Source organism: Muntiacus reevesi, chromosome 18 (genome assembly GCF_963930625.1).
Source record: "Muntiacus reevesi chromosome 18, mMunRee1.1, whole genome shotgun sequence".
NCBI lineage: Eukaryota > Metazoa > Chordata > Mammalia > Artiodactyla > Cervidae > Muntiacus > Muntiacus reevesi.
The window spans coordinates 21,616,494-21,630,831 of NC_089266.1; positions in this window are offsets into that span (position 1 = coordinate 21,616,494).

The window sequence follows — 14,338 nt, forward strand, 5'->3', positions numbered from 1 at the left end:
TCTCATCCTCTGTCGTCCCCTTCTCCTCCTGCCTTCAATCTTTCCCAGCATCAGAGTCTTTTCAAATGAGTCCGTTTTTCGCATCAGGTGGCCAAAGTATTAGAGTTTCAGCTTCAGCATCAGTCCTTCCAATGAATATTCAGGACTGATTTCCTTTAGGACGGACTGGTTAAACCGTATGAAATTGCCAATGTAAGCTTTTATCTACAAGATGGCAATTTCACCTGGTCTAATGTAATAATTCTACATTTTATAGTCTAAATTATAAGCTCTTAATAGCAGTTTTCTGTGTATGAAATGATAAAACTTTGGACTTCCAGGCTCACACTTCTCTAAAAATTACTGTCTATTATTAAAATCCAGATTAAGATGCAAATCCTAAACTATCAAGTATTTAACAGCCTGATTTTTAAAATACAACACAATAACATAGTTAAATTAGCTGGCTTATGTTCACATGTTTTCCCATTTAGCAACAAATATATGTAATTTTTTGCATGTATTCAAAACATATAGAGAAGGAAAGTTCCCAAATGATTTAATTGCTTTTTACATAGAACTGAGACAGTGACTGCAGATCATGGCCACCTCCCTATATAAGCCATTTGAAAGGCAAGGAAGGCCACCTCAGACTTGACCTTCAGAAGTGGCAAAGACCTTGGGTCAGCCACCTCACCCACCCATCAGCCCCTTGGATAAGACCATTCCCTTCCACAAGTCTTCTAGGATTGTCACCTAAAATGAACACCTCTAGTCTTGGCGGGGGGCGGGGGGCGGGGTGGAGGGAGAGGGGGGGTCCATCCTCTCAGGACAGCTCACTTCTTGAATTAACTAAAAGTATTTCCTCTCATTGAGCTAAAACTTGTCTTTCCATTATCTCATCCTCCTGGTTCTGCTTCTATACCTTGAAGGCAAAGAGAATAAATGTAATCCTCTTCCAAATAAAAGATCTATAAATATTTCTCTTTTTTTCTTCCTAAATAACTGAATAGATATATGATCCTATGGATTTCTTAAGACAGTTGAGTCTAGATGGATTATGGTTTGCTTGTTTTTTTCCTGAATCATCTCAAATGATTAGCAATACTTCTGTGGACAGTTGTGGTTGAGAAGTAGCACTGATTTCAATGAATAAAGCAAAGAGAAAATACATCTACAAAAAAGAAAAAAATGAAGTGAATGCATATGATAACACTTTTAGGCACTTAGGCATCTTTATGTTGATAGGATGATTTATTTTTGGTGTTCTTATTTTCCTTTTTTTTTTAAATTGAAGTATAGTTGATTGACAATATCATGTTAGTTTCAGGTGTACCAAAAGACCTTGGAATATTTCAAGACTGGTGTCCCTTGAGGTCCTGCCATTGAACACAATTTCTCTCTTCCAATGTCTCTCTTGATGACCTGGATGTAAAGGACTATCCCTCTTCTACTCTTGAGGTCTAGACCACCAGAAAGTACAAACGTTTTCTCTAACAGGATCAAACCCCCGTTCCTCTGCTGTGTACTGCACTTAATCAAGGCACAGCATCTCTAGACCTCAGAAACCACCTGTCTGAAGCAAGGAGGGTTGTTCTGTGATGATCTCACAGTCTTGCCCAAAATGAAAATTTTATAACTGTGTAACATATGCAAACTCTATAAAATGAGGGTCAATATTTTCATATGTAGCAAAACAGGGAACAGGCAGATTCAGTTCATCACACAACACTTCTCAAGGCTTGATCATTTGCATTCCACTGCACAATTTTTATCATTTCTGGGTACTGCTTGTACTATGATTACTTAACAGCTTTCTTTGAATCAACTTATTTATTCCACTTGAATAATTTATTTTACAAGAAAATTTTATATCAGCATACATGCAAAACTATGGCCTGTCATAAAAATATATTTAAGCACAGATATTTATTTAAGCATAAACACAGTTATGTTTATGCTTAAATATAAAGTATTTTAAAGAACATGGTTTAAAAGCATCATCTAAAGTAAACTGAAAGGGACTTCCCTGGCAGTTCAGTAGTTAAGACTCCACACTTCCAGTTCGGGGAGGGGTGAGGGTTCAATCCCTGGTCAGGGAACTAAGATCCCACATGCCACATGGAGAGGCCAAACAAATAAATAAAAATAAAAGCACCTGAAGGATCCCACATAGCAGTCTGGATAAAGCTCTTTGTGATAAAGGGAAGTTATCTTTGTTGTCATTCACTCCCTAAGTCATGTCCAACTCTTTACGACCCCATGGACTGCAGTATGCAAGGCTTCCCTGTGCTTCACTGTCTCTCAGAGTTTGCTCAGATCATGTCCATTGAGTCAGTGATGAAGTTATATTTCCCTTATAATCCCTGAAGTGTCAGGAACTTTGTTTTCTTAGAAACTCTCCCTGGGTCATTAGCAGTTTACAGCTCAAGAGCAAATTAGTGAAAGTCAACCCCATGATCACTTAATGCTGAATCATAATAAAAGCCAATATTTGTTGAGCACTTACTATAGCCCTTGTGCTTTTCATACTTTTGAATCTTATATCTAGTTCCTGAAGTCAATATAAGAGTTGATCACTTTACCAATGAAATCTATATTTACAATCTTGGACTCAATCAACTCCTACAAATATTGTTTCTTGTGAAAAAAAAAAAAAACCTAGCCTCAAGTTGTAGCACAAAATGTAAATGTTATGGAAATTGAAGATTTGTCTTAGGGATTTCATCACTGTGGATCGGTAATCAAAAAGACTCAAGAGAAGAGAATCTAGTCAGAGATCAGTGTTCTTATAAAAGGAGATGTACATATAAAAAGTATTCTTGTTTGAATCCTCACCTCCTTTTCCTCCAGAACTCTCCATACTCCAAAAATTAAAAAAAATACACATACATATACACATATTTTTTTCTGATTGCTACTTTATATTGGCGTTTAGTTGATTAGTAATGTTGTGTTAGTTTCAGATGTATAGTAAAGTGATTCAGTTATATATACACATGTATCTGTTCTTTTTCAAATTCTTTTCCCATTTAGGGTATTACAGAATGTTGAGCAGAGTTCCCTGTGCTATACAGTAGGTCCTGGTTAGTTAGTTAGTTAAGTCACTCAGCCGTGTCTGACTCTTTGCAACCCCGTGGACTGTAGCCCACCAGGCTCCTCTGTCCATGGGATTCTCCAGGCAAGAATACTGGAGTGGTTTGCCATTTCCTTCTCCAGGGGATTGTCCCAACTCAGGTCTCCCGTATTGCAGGCAGACGCTTTAACCTCTGAGCCACGGTGGTTGTCTATTTTAAACATAGCAGTGATACATACACAGATTTAAAACAAATGACTTATAAACTTTTCGATGATACGAGTTATTGTACTACATACAGAACTGCCCTCAAGTCTGATAGGGTGTGTTATGTTTGCATTTTACCCCTGTTGTGGTTTCCTGTCAATCTGTGAGCCTTGGGGAACCTTCTAGAAGACCTCCTTGGTTGAGTCTCAGAATTTTAGCACGCAACCAACCTCAGATGTCTGTTACGCAGAGTTACTGATGGCTCAGCAGGTAAAGAATCCGCCTGCAATGCAAGAGACACAGAAGGTGAGGGTTCAGTCCCTGGGTCAGGAAGATTCCCTGGAGAAGGAAATGGCAACCCACTCCAGTATTCTTGCCTGAAAAAATCTTGTGGACAGAAGAGCCTGATGGGCTACGGTCCAAAGGATTGCAAAGAATCAGACACAGCTACACAATTAAGCACACACACACACTGACTCTCTGAACTTCACTTGTCTCTCCCTGTGTGGGTGCCTTGAATGGATCTTCCTCCTCCTCGAAAAACACTCCACGTTTCCTGGGACGTTAGCTTTAAAATCAAATGTCAGTCACAGTCTAGGTGGACATTTCTCAGGTTAGATTATCCCCAGGGAGGCTGCCAGGCCCCACCCAAGCCTACTGAATTAGAGTGTACCAGGGTGGAGCCTAGGAATCAGGCACATCAAAGTTTTGAGAACCAGCAATTTGGTTTAATCCCCTCATTTTCCAAAAGGGGAAACTGAGGCCCAAGAGAAGTAAATGACTCACCTAAGATCCAGCTGTCTCAGCAACAGGACAAGAATTGTTCCTTGCAACAGATCCTCAGGATAGTCAAAAACCCCTCCCAGTCCAGTTGGACTGAACTCTGCCAAGAGTTTGACATCCCCACCGCGTGGTACTTTTTCATGTTTCTCTTTATGCCGCTTGACTTAGTAGACCTCACATGGCTAACCCATTACTTATCCTATCATTTCCAGTGTCATCAGAAATCCAAAAACCAGTTGTAACCAGCAACCAGGAGCCTAGAGTTTGATGCGCTCTCCATAAGCAAAACTTGTAAAATCTAACCTAGGAAAACTCCTAAATTCCATCCTGTAAAGCCATGCTGAAAGGCAGTGGGGAGGGGTGGCTAAGAACACATGCCTTCATGCAGTTTTGGGTTCAAGTATGTTGCCTGATGCCTGGTACATAGTAAACACTCAATAAAAGCTGGTGTGTCGATGATGATGATAATTCAAGACAGAATACCTGAGCAAACTTGGAAACATCTAAACCCATTCAATAGGTGCATCAAAATCCAAAGAAACTCACAAGTTGATCAACTGCAATAGGATTCTAGCTGAAGCAATGCTGGGTTAACAGACCACACAGTCAGCTTGGAGTTAAGAAAAAATGAGCCACTCAAACTGTTGAATGCCTACCAGATGCCAGGCTCAGAGCTAGGACTTTTGGACACATCATTTCGTTTGTCCGCTAACCACACAGCCTTATGAGAAGATAATAGGATATCTTTTTCTTTTTCTGCTATGCCATAGGTCCTTGTCAGTTATCCACTTTAAATATAGCAGTCTGTACATGTCAATCCCAAACTCCCTAACTGTAGGATATTCTATTTTATCATCCTTATTTTAAAGATGGAGACTCTGAAGTTCAGGGAAGTTAAATAACTTGTCCAAGATCATACAGTTAATTTATGGTGGAGGCGGGATTCCTACCTAGATCTGTCTGACTTCACTACCATGGGTGATCGATAAAATTCCACCTGTGAGATACAGACTCATTGCCAGCGGGCCTCCTCCCTTCTTCAACTCTTTTTAAGCATCAACACTTTTCTCTTAAACCTTAAAATGATTTTTTAAGGAGAAAGGATTAGAAGAAAATAACTTCTCTTTAAAGAACACAGATGGTAAAGAATCTGCCTGCAAGCAGCAGACCAGGGTTTGATCCCTGGGTCAGGAAGATCTTCTGTAGAAGGGAATGGCAACCTACTCCAGTATCCTTGCCTGGAGAATTCCATGGAGAGGGAGACTGGTGGGCTACAGTCCATGGGGTCACAAAGAGTCAGACATGACTTAGCAACTAACACACACACACACACACAGAATGCTAATCTAGTCATCTCCCAGATATGTGTGTAGATGGAAACATCCACACATACAGCATTCCAAGTCAAAAACAGCAGCTCTGTGCGTTTAAATCATTTTGTTGGTATTTTCAGCCTTACAAAACAGTTCTCACAGCATACCTAATGAAACATAACCATCACCCAAAGTACATAGCTTAACAACAAACGGGGAGCAAGTGAGATAACTTGTAAAACATCCCACCAGGATGGAATCTGTCCTAAATAGGCTGTGACCCAGCTGAACCCAACACATCAGCAATTGGCATTATACGTGGAAGCAGGGGGCTGATGCAAACGAGGCACCAGGAAACTCGTGCTTATCAGAATAGCCACTTTGGGTTGGCTGCAGCCATGCTAATGCACTAAGGAGGATCTGTACAGGTCTCCCTTGTATTATTTTTTAATAACTTATTTGTTTATTTAATTTTTGGCTGTGCTGGGTCTTCATTGCTGAGAGGGTTTCCTCTAGTTGCAGCGAGCAGGGGCCACTCTCCAGTTGTGATGCACAGGTTTCTCAATGCAGTCAGTTCTCTTGTTGCAGAGCACAGACTGTAGGGTGCATGGGCTTCAGTAGCTGCAGCTTCCAGGCTCTGGAGCGCAGGCTTGATAGTTGTGGCTCTCTGGCTCAGTTGCTCCAAGGTACATGGGATCTTCCTGGACCAGGGAGTGAACCCTTGTTGGCAGGCGATTCTTTACCCCTGAGCCACCAGGGAAGACCTGCCCTTGTAGTGATACTAGAATTATTGTAGCAAGATTTTTTTTTTTTTTTACTGTCACCACCCACTTTGAAGGTAAATTTTATGATTTCTGACTTAAGCTCCTGTGAAAGTGAGAGTGTTAGTCGCTCAGTCATATCTGACTCTCTGACCCCATGGACAGTAGCGCACCAGGCTCTTCGTTCCATGAAATTCTCCAGGCAAGAGAGTGGGTTGCCAATTCCCTTCTCCAGGGGATCTTCCTGACCCAGAGATGGAATCTGGGCCTCCTCAGTTGCAGGCAGATTCTTTACCATCTGAGCCACCAGGGAAGCCCTCCTGAGGTAGGTCTATGAACCAGGTGGAAGTTGATAGACATTTGTTCTGCTATGGCTGAAAGTGTTCTTGGTCCAAGCAACCTGGGTGTCCTGCCATCAAGAAAATTAGTGCTGGAACACACAGGGATGCTTGATAGCCTGAAACTAAACCGCAGTTTATTTATCCATGATTTGCTTTCTCAGGAGCAAGAAACAGAGAGGGCTCTGAGCAGCGGACTTGTGGACCACGTAACTCCCTCTTCTCCAACAGGAGTCGGTTCCCTGACACTTAGTTAGCGCTCCCCTCCAGGAGGAGAGAGGATGGGCTGTTTTCTGACTCACTCTGGCCGGAGGCAGAACCCGTTTGTACGTTGGTGTCCGAGTGATATTTCCTCCCAACTGGGTGAGCAGACAGACGCTCCATCCATCGCGCACCTGTGCTGTGCCTCCAGCGCCCTCTACAGGACATTGTTGGGAACTGGGTGCCGGGAACTAGGGCTAAACCGGCCCCCTTTACTTGGGACTGAGGGGGGATTTCAGGGCTAAAACTGGGAAGGTCCTGGGCAAGCTGAGATACACTGGCCACCCCATTAAATAAAGGGGGGCCTAAATCTGATTGTGGGGGCATAATCGTCGTCATCATTTTATGGTTGAAGTCCGGGGATGGGGAGGGGACAACACAGACCGGGATTCTAAGGAAAGAGGTGCAGAGGCTACCGAGCAGGGAGAAATAAGCTGTTGAATAGTGAGGCTGTTTGCCCTGAGTCAAAGCTCTCAGCCCCAAAGCAGAACCATGTATCAGATTCTACAGCCCAGGCTGGGGAAAGAACGGGGGACTGGAGACTTACATGTTTCCTCATGAGTTGTGAATCATTCCTTTGATTTTCCTTCACTTGACAAACAGCTGCTGAAATCTATTATATTCCAAGAACCCTCCTAGGCACCAGTAATAAAGATCCAATACAACATGGCCCCTTGCCTTTTGTCTGGTAGAGGAGATGTCTGTCCAAATGGTCAGAGCCCAGTGGATGCACACCTGCATGAATCAAAGACTTTGCAAAACTGTGCCCTGGAAAGGCCTTTTCCCTACAGAGCAATGAGTGTGGCACTCCTTTTGGTGGGTACTTGAGCATGGCAGGAACTGACTGGCAGGAGTCAGGCCTGGGGCCAGGGGGCAGAGGAGCAGAAGACGGCTCATTGGAGTCCTTTGAACTCTGCTCTAAAGCTAGCCCACCTTCTCTGCCTGACCCCCAGGGACTGACACAGCCCAGGAAATTTCTAGCCAGAGGAGGCTGGCTAAGTAAATCATGTTACTGAAAGTATTTTCCAAATTAATGCTGATAAGAAAGAATATGTAGCAAGATGGGGCTATACATACGCTCTCAGATTGCTTCCGCTGTCTCAGTCACTCAGTTGCATCTGACTTTTTGTGACCCCATATACTGTAGCCCGCCAGGCCCCTCTGTTCATGGGATTTCTCAGGCAATAATATTGGAGCCGGTTGCCATTTCCTCTTCCAGGGGAACTTCCCAGCCCAGAGATCGAACCCAAGTCTCCTGCAATGACAAGCGGATTCTTTACCACTGAGCCACCTGGGCAGCCCAGACTCTCAGACTAGTTTCTTTCAAAAAATAAATGTATGTTGGGATCATACTGCTGTACAATTTAATACGCATCCAGAGAAAAACTAGAAGGGAAAACACAGAAACCGAATCCAGTGAGTTTGTGGTAAGATTAGGGGTGATCTTTTATTCCTCTTGGCAAAACTGGGTTTCGTATAGTTAAGTCATTTTCACCATAAACAAAGGAAATATCTTTAGTGTTATAAAGTTCACATGGACTACATTCTAATGAAAAACTACAGTTTAAAAACAAAACAGGAACAGAATAGAAAGCCCAGAGATAAATCCACGAACCTATGGACACCTCATCTTTGACAAAGGAGGCAAAGATATACAATGGAAAAAAGACAATCTCTTTAACAAGTGGTGCTGGGAAAACTGGTCAACCACTTGTAAAAGAATGAAACTAGAACACTTTCTAACACCATACACAAAAATAAACTCAAAATGGATTAAAGATCTAAATGTAAGACCAGAAACTATAAAACTCCTAGAGGAGAACATAGGCAAAACACTCTCCGACATAAATCACAGCAAGATCTTCTATGACCCACCTCCCAGAATATTGGAAATAAAAGCAAAAATAAACAAATGGGACCTAATGAAAATTAAAAGCTTTTGCACAACAAAGGAAACTATAAGTAAGGTGAAAAGACAGCCCTCAGATTGGGAGAAAATAATAACAAATGAGGAAACAGACAAAGGATTAATCTCAAAAATATACAAGCAACTCCTGAAGCTCAATACCAGAAAAATAAATGACCCAATCAAAAAATGGGCCAAAGAACTAAACAGACATTTCTCCAAAGAAGACATACAGATGGCTAACAAACACATGAAAAGATGCTCAACATCACTCATCATCAGAGAAATGCAAATCAAAACCACAATGAGGTACCATTACACGCCAGTCAGGATGGCTGCTATCCAAAAGTCTACAAGCAATAAATGCTGGAGAGGGTGTGGAGAAAAGGGAACCCTTTTACACTGTTGGTGGGAATGCAAACTAGTACAGCCACTATGGAAAACAGTGTGGAAATTTCTTAAAAAACTGGAAATAGAACTGCCATATGACCCAGCAATACCACTTCTAGGCATACACACTGAGGAATCCAGATCTGAAAGAGACACGTGCACCCCAATGTTCATTGCAGCACTGTTTATAATAGCCAGGACATGGAAGCAACCCAGATGCCCATCAGCAGATGAATGGATAAGGAAGCTGTGGTACATATACACCATGGAATATTACTCAGCCGTTAAAAAGAATTCATTTGAATCAGTTCTAATGAGATGGATGAAACTGGAGCCCATTATACAGAGTGAAGTAAGCCAGAAAGATAAAGAACATTACAGTATACTAACACATATATACGGAATTTAGATAGATGGTGGCGATAACCCTATATGCAAAACAGAAAAAGAGACACAGAAGTACAGAACAGACTATTGAACTCTGGGGGAGAACATGAGGGTGGGATGTTTTGAAAGAACAGCATGTATATTATCTATGGTGAAACGGACCACCAGCCCAGGTGGGATACATGAGTCAGGTGCTCGGGCCTGGTGCACTGGGAGGACCCTGGGGAGTCGGGTGGGGAGGGAGGTGGGGGGGGGATCGGGATGGGGAATACGTGTAACTATATGGCTGATTCATGTCAATGTATGACAAAACCCACTGAAATGTTGTAAAGTGATTGGCCTCCAACTAATAAAATAATATTTAAAAAAAAAAAAAAAAAAAAAAAAAAAAAAAAAAAAAAAAAAAAAATAAAAACAAAACAGTGCTGCTACAAATTAAACCTGTTACAAAAGAGAAAAAAAAAAAGAACAGTCCTGGATTAACACATCTGAAGTTACCCAGGAAGAGAAGAAACAAAAGCCTGTACAGGGGAATTAATTCTCCTTTCAACTCATGGGGCTTAATTATTTTGTCCGTCTTCCCACCCAACTGGTGCCAGAGGTGGCGTCTGTAACACCCAGGCCAGAAGCGAATCCAATGGCCAAAGATTCTGGATTAGCTGAGCTGGCCTCCAGGCAAGCTGGGAGATGTAATGAGAGCTGGTGTCCTTCCAAGAGATGATCTTTGAAGGGTAACAATCCCAGGCTGCCATCAAAATGAAGAGATAGAGACAGATTCAGCTGCTGGGCTGAGCTCAGCTGAGTGACAACTTGCTATAGCCCTGAGGCGGGTGTGCAGATGTCTCCGGAGAGGCGCTGGGGGCCTCAGGGTGAGGGGATGGGACGGTGGGTCCATACCTCATAGCTCCTCCCACATACCACAGGCTCCTCCTTGGTGCTTCACAAAAGGTGTGAGATTGTTTAAGTCTGTTTTAAACAGTATGCTTCCTGTTCGTCCAGTTTCTAGACTCCAGGGATGCCAATGAATCCCCATCAAACTGTCTCCAGCCAGCGCCCATCCCAGGACCCTAGGCTTCCCCTTTGAAGAGAAGGAAGTAGGTAATTAACTAGGACATTTGACTAATGGTTGAACTGACTCTGTCCCTGAGCTTTATCCATTTGGAGACATGGTTCTGGGGTCAAAGGGGGCCCCCTTGGAGGTTGCCCAGCACCTTGGCTCCTTGTATTTACCTCCATCTCTGGCCCTAGAAAGCCAGAAGAAGCTGGAATACACCTGGATGGAGCCTCCCTGGCCTCATCTGGAAACCGACTTCTCCCCTCCCCCATGCCTGCAGGCCAGCAAATTCCTCCAGGGTCCATACCCTGCTGGCAAAGATTTCAGCCCCCTTCCTCCTGCCCAGATCAGTGAACAGCTCTGACATTTTCAAATAACCCTGACTGGGTGCCCTTGACCCTAACCCTGATAAGATTCCAGCTCTCCTAGATCTTGGGGTGGGATGGGGGAGGGACAGGATTTGCCCTGAACATTTCTTCCTGGCTCCCTCCTGACCTCTTACTCAGAAATACATGAAAAAATTGCCTTTCCTCCAGAAAAGATGGTAGACAGATGTGGAGGAGCCAGTGACAGATCTTCTCCAGCCATTCATTCAACACTCACTGGCGGTTTGAGGGTCCTGTGATGGAGCACACTCAGAGATGAGGGGGTCCTGGGCCCTTGGAGAAAGAGGAGAGGAATGCACTGACTCTGCCAAAGGCCACATGCATGGTCCCATGAGTCAGAGGAGGGAAACAAACTTTCCTGTGTACAGACACTAGGGAAGGCTTCAGAAGTGTGGTATCTGAGCTGGTTCTGAAAGGGCCGTGGGAGATGGAAAGAGGGCGCTGTGGGAGGCAAGGGAGGCCCTAGTGGAAAGTTTGGAGCAGAGACAGAAAGGAGCAGCAACTAAAACTGAGTTCCCCTCAAACTGAGTTCTTCTGCCAAGCTCACGGTTAGCCTCCTTATCCAAAATTTCGGCCCTTTCTTGTCCCGCACCTGTTACCCTTCTAGATTGAGGAGTATCAAAGAAAAGGGGGGATTATAACCAAGCAGGACCCAATGGGGCCTTCCTGGGAAGATCCCCCCACAACATGTCCTCTACCTGCCTCTTAGTTGTAGAAAAACTTTAGCCTCCTAGACCTTCCCAAATAGCAAATCTAATTAGAGAAGTGAGAAAATGCAAAAATCAAGGAAAACAGTCAAGGAAGACAAAATAATGGTAGCTTAGCAATTAAACAAAGTCAAGGACCTTTAGTCCCTCTTCAAGGGCTAGAGATCATATTCTGAGCCATGTCCTTGAGCTAGTTCACAGACAACCAAAACCCCCACCAAGTGGAAGATGTTAACTACGTGCTGACCACAAGCAGGTAACCCCAGACCAGCTGGAACCAGAAGGTTGATGATGTTAATCCCTGATTACCTCACCACCAACCAATCAGAAGAATGTCCACAAGTGAACCATGTACCACGCAGCCCTCCCCCTCACCCTGTCTTTAAAAATCTTTCCTTGAAAGCCATCGTGGAGTTTGGGGCTTTTGAGCATTAGCCACCTGTACTCCTTTTGGTGCCCTGCAATAAACACTGAACTTTTCTTCACCACAACCTGGGGTCAGTAGATTGGCTTCAGATTCAAGCTGGGTTTGATCACACAATAAGCCAGTTGCTTAAGTGGAGGGGGGATACTCTTTGGAGTGTTCTGATTCCAAACCCAGGCTGAATTTCAGCCTCCACTTGGTCCTCCTGGCTGGGAGGTATAGGAATTAGTTGTTACAGGAGACTATTAAAGCAGGTTAAAACTTGCCTACTGGACTCTGGTAAGACCACCCCTTTCTCAGTAGGAGATAATGCAGTCACAATTTCTCAGAGGCCCTGGACTTTGAGGTAGGGAATCCCCAGCACCCCGGAGAGTCCCGTGGCTGGAGAGGTCAGCAGATGGTGGTGACTCAGCACTGGGAAGACCAGAGCTTCTGTCCTGTTTGGCCAAAGAGCTCTGGCCAAAGGACTGTTGGCTCAGATCCCTAGTCACAGAGACCTTTCTCCACCAGATACGGATCAGCTTCCATCCAGATTCCCTGAAGAAACTCAGAAACCCGAAGCACCTCTGTAGAATGGCTCTGAAGAACTACTACCAGGACAGCCAGTCCCGAGCCCTTGCCTCCTGCCTAAGAAGTACCTTACTCTCTGCAAATGAGAGTGAAATCAGGTGGCTCAGAATCCTGCCTCCCACCTGGGGGAGCTCTGAGAACCAAATGAGGCAATCCATGGATGCAGGTGAGCTATAGAAATTACAAGACTCTGTTCAAAGCCTAGGGGGTTTTCGGTTGTTGTCTGTAAGGCGAGAGATGCTGTATGAAAATTCTCCCCCTCCCGTTTTCACTTCCTCTTCTTTCACTTTACCCTGGGAAGGGGAAAATCCTGTACAGATTAACAGCTGATGTGTAAAAGTACCCAAACAACATTCTTCAAGTGACATTTTAAGAGCATCTTCTAGTCGCAGCCACGTGACTGGGTTCTGACGTTTCAGACTCAAGACCTGAAGAATTGCTAAATCAGAACAAACTGTGGGGGTGGAAGGGCCCATAGGTTCGATGTACCACTCTATTGCTCTCTCAGAGGGTCTCCAGCCCAGGTTCGGACGCCTCCAAATGAAGATTGGGTGCTGTCAGTGTATCCAGGCAGCCCCACTGACATTGGCTCCGCGTTATGCTAGATGATGTGGACAGGCTCACCATCCACTTGTCCTGGGTGGGACCTGGTGGGAAGTCATGGGTACGGAGAGCCCAAGAATGCCCTAATGCTGCCAGCCTTTTCCCCCTCACACAAGTCCCCAAGTAAGCCAGACCAACCAAGGACAGATCAATGGGAGTTAGAGTCCCCAAGCCATGCCAGCACCAATAATGTCACCAAGATCTGGGGACAGTTCCTACATTTACTAGGGTTAATAATAACACATATCATAACCTATATGGGAAAAGAATCTGAAAAAGAATAGAAATAGGTATATGTATAACTAAATCACTTCACTGTACATCTGAAACTAGCACAACATTGTCAATCAACTCTACTCCAATATAAAGTAAAAACTTAAATAAATATAAATTACTACTAATAATAACTACATGTGTGCTGTACATTCACTATGGAGTTGGGCTCTAGGGTGAGTCAGGCTGGGAGTGAATGATGAAGGAGTTAGTAAGAAGAAAAGATGCTATCAGTGGGTTTGGGTGGTGAGGAGTCTGGGAGTGAGAAGTATGGCTGCAGAGTAGCCTCAGCCTGCTTTTGGGAGATGCCAGACCTTCACACAGTCACCTTGAATCCTCCCCCTGGTCTCGCCCCAGCCTCACAAATGCCTACCCTGCCATCAAGATGCAGCCCACATGTGCCCGCCTCTGAGAAGCTTTTACCAGCACCTCTATTTCCAGGTGGAGTGAGATGCTCAGCATCTGTGGCTTGCAGTCTATGTCTTCTCCCAAGGATGTGGTCCCAACCTGAGTCACCATGGTATCCCTAGAGCCCCACTCAGGGAGGGTATTAAAGAACATTGGTTGACATTCATCTTTGTACCCCAGTGACTATTACACACCGTGTATTACAGAAGAAATAGATGTTCCATGAATGAATGATTAAGTGAATGAATGCGTACCAAGGGGTTATAGGACAGCATATGACCTTAGGACAGGCACCCAACCTCACACCGCTTTTGTTCTCCACAGGGTTTCACAGTGAAGCGACCACTTCACTGGAAGCACTAGCTCAGCTCAACATTTGAAAATCACTCATTTAACAAATATTTACTGAGCTCTGACCATGTACCAGGCTGGGTTCTGGGTGAACAAGACACAAAACCCTTTGCCCTCAAGAAATGTACATTCAACAGGGAATGAGACACACTGTCCTTTGT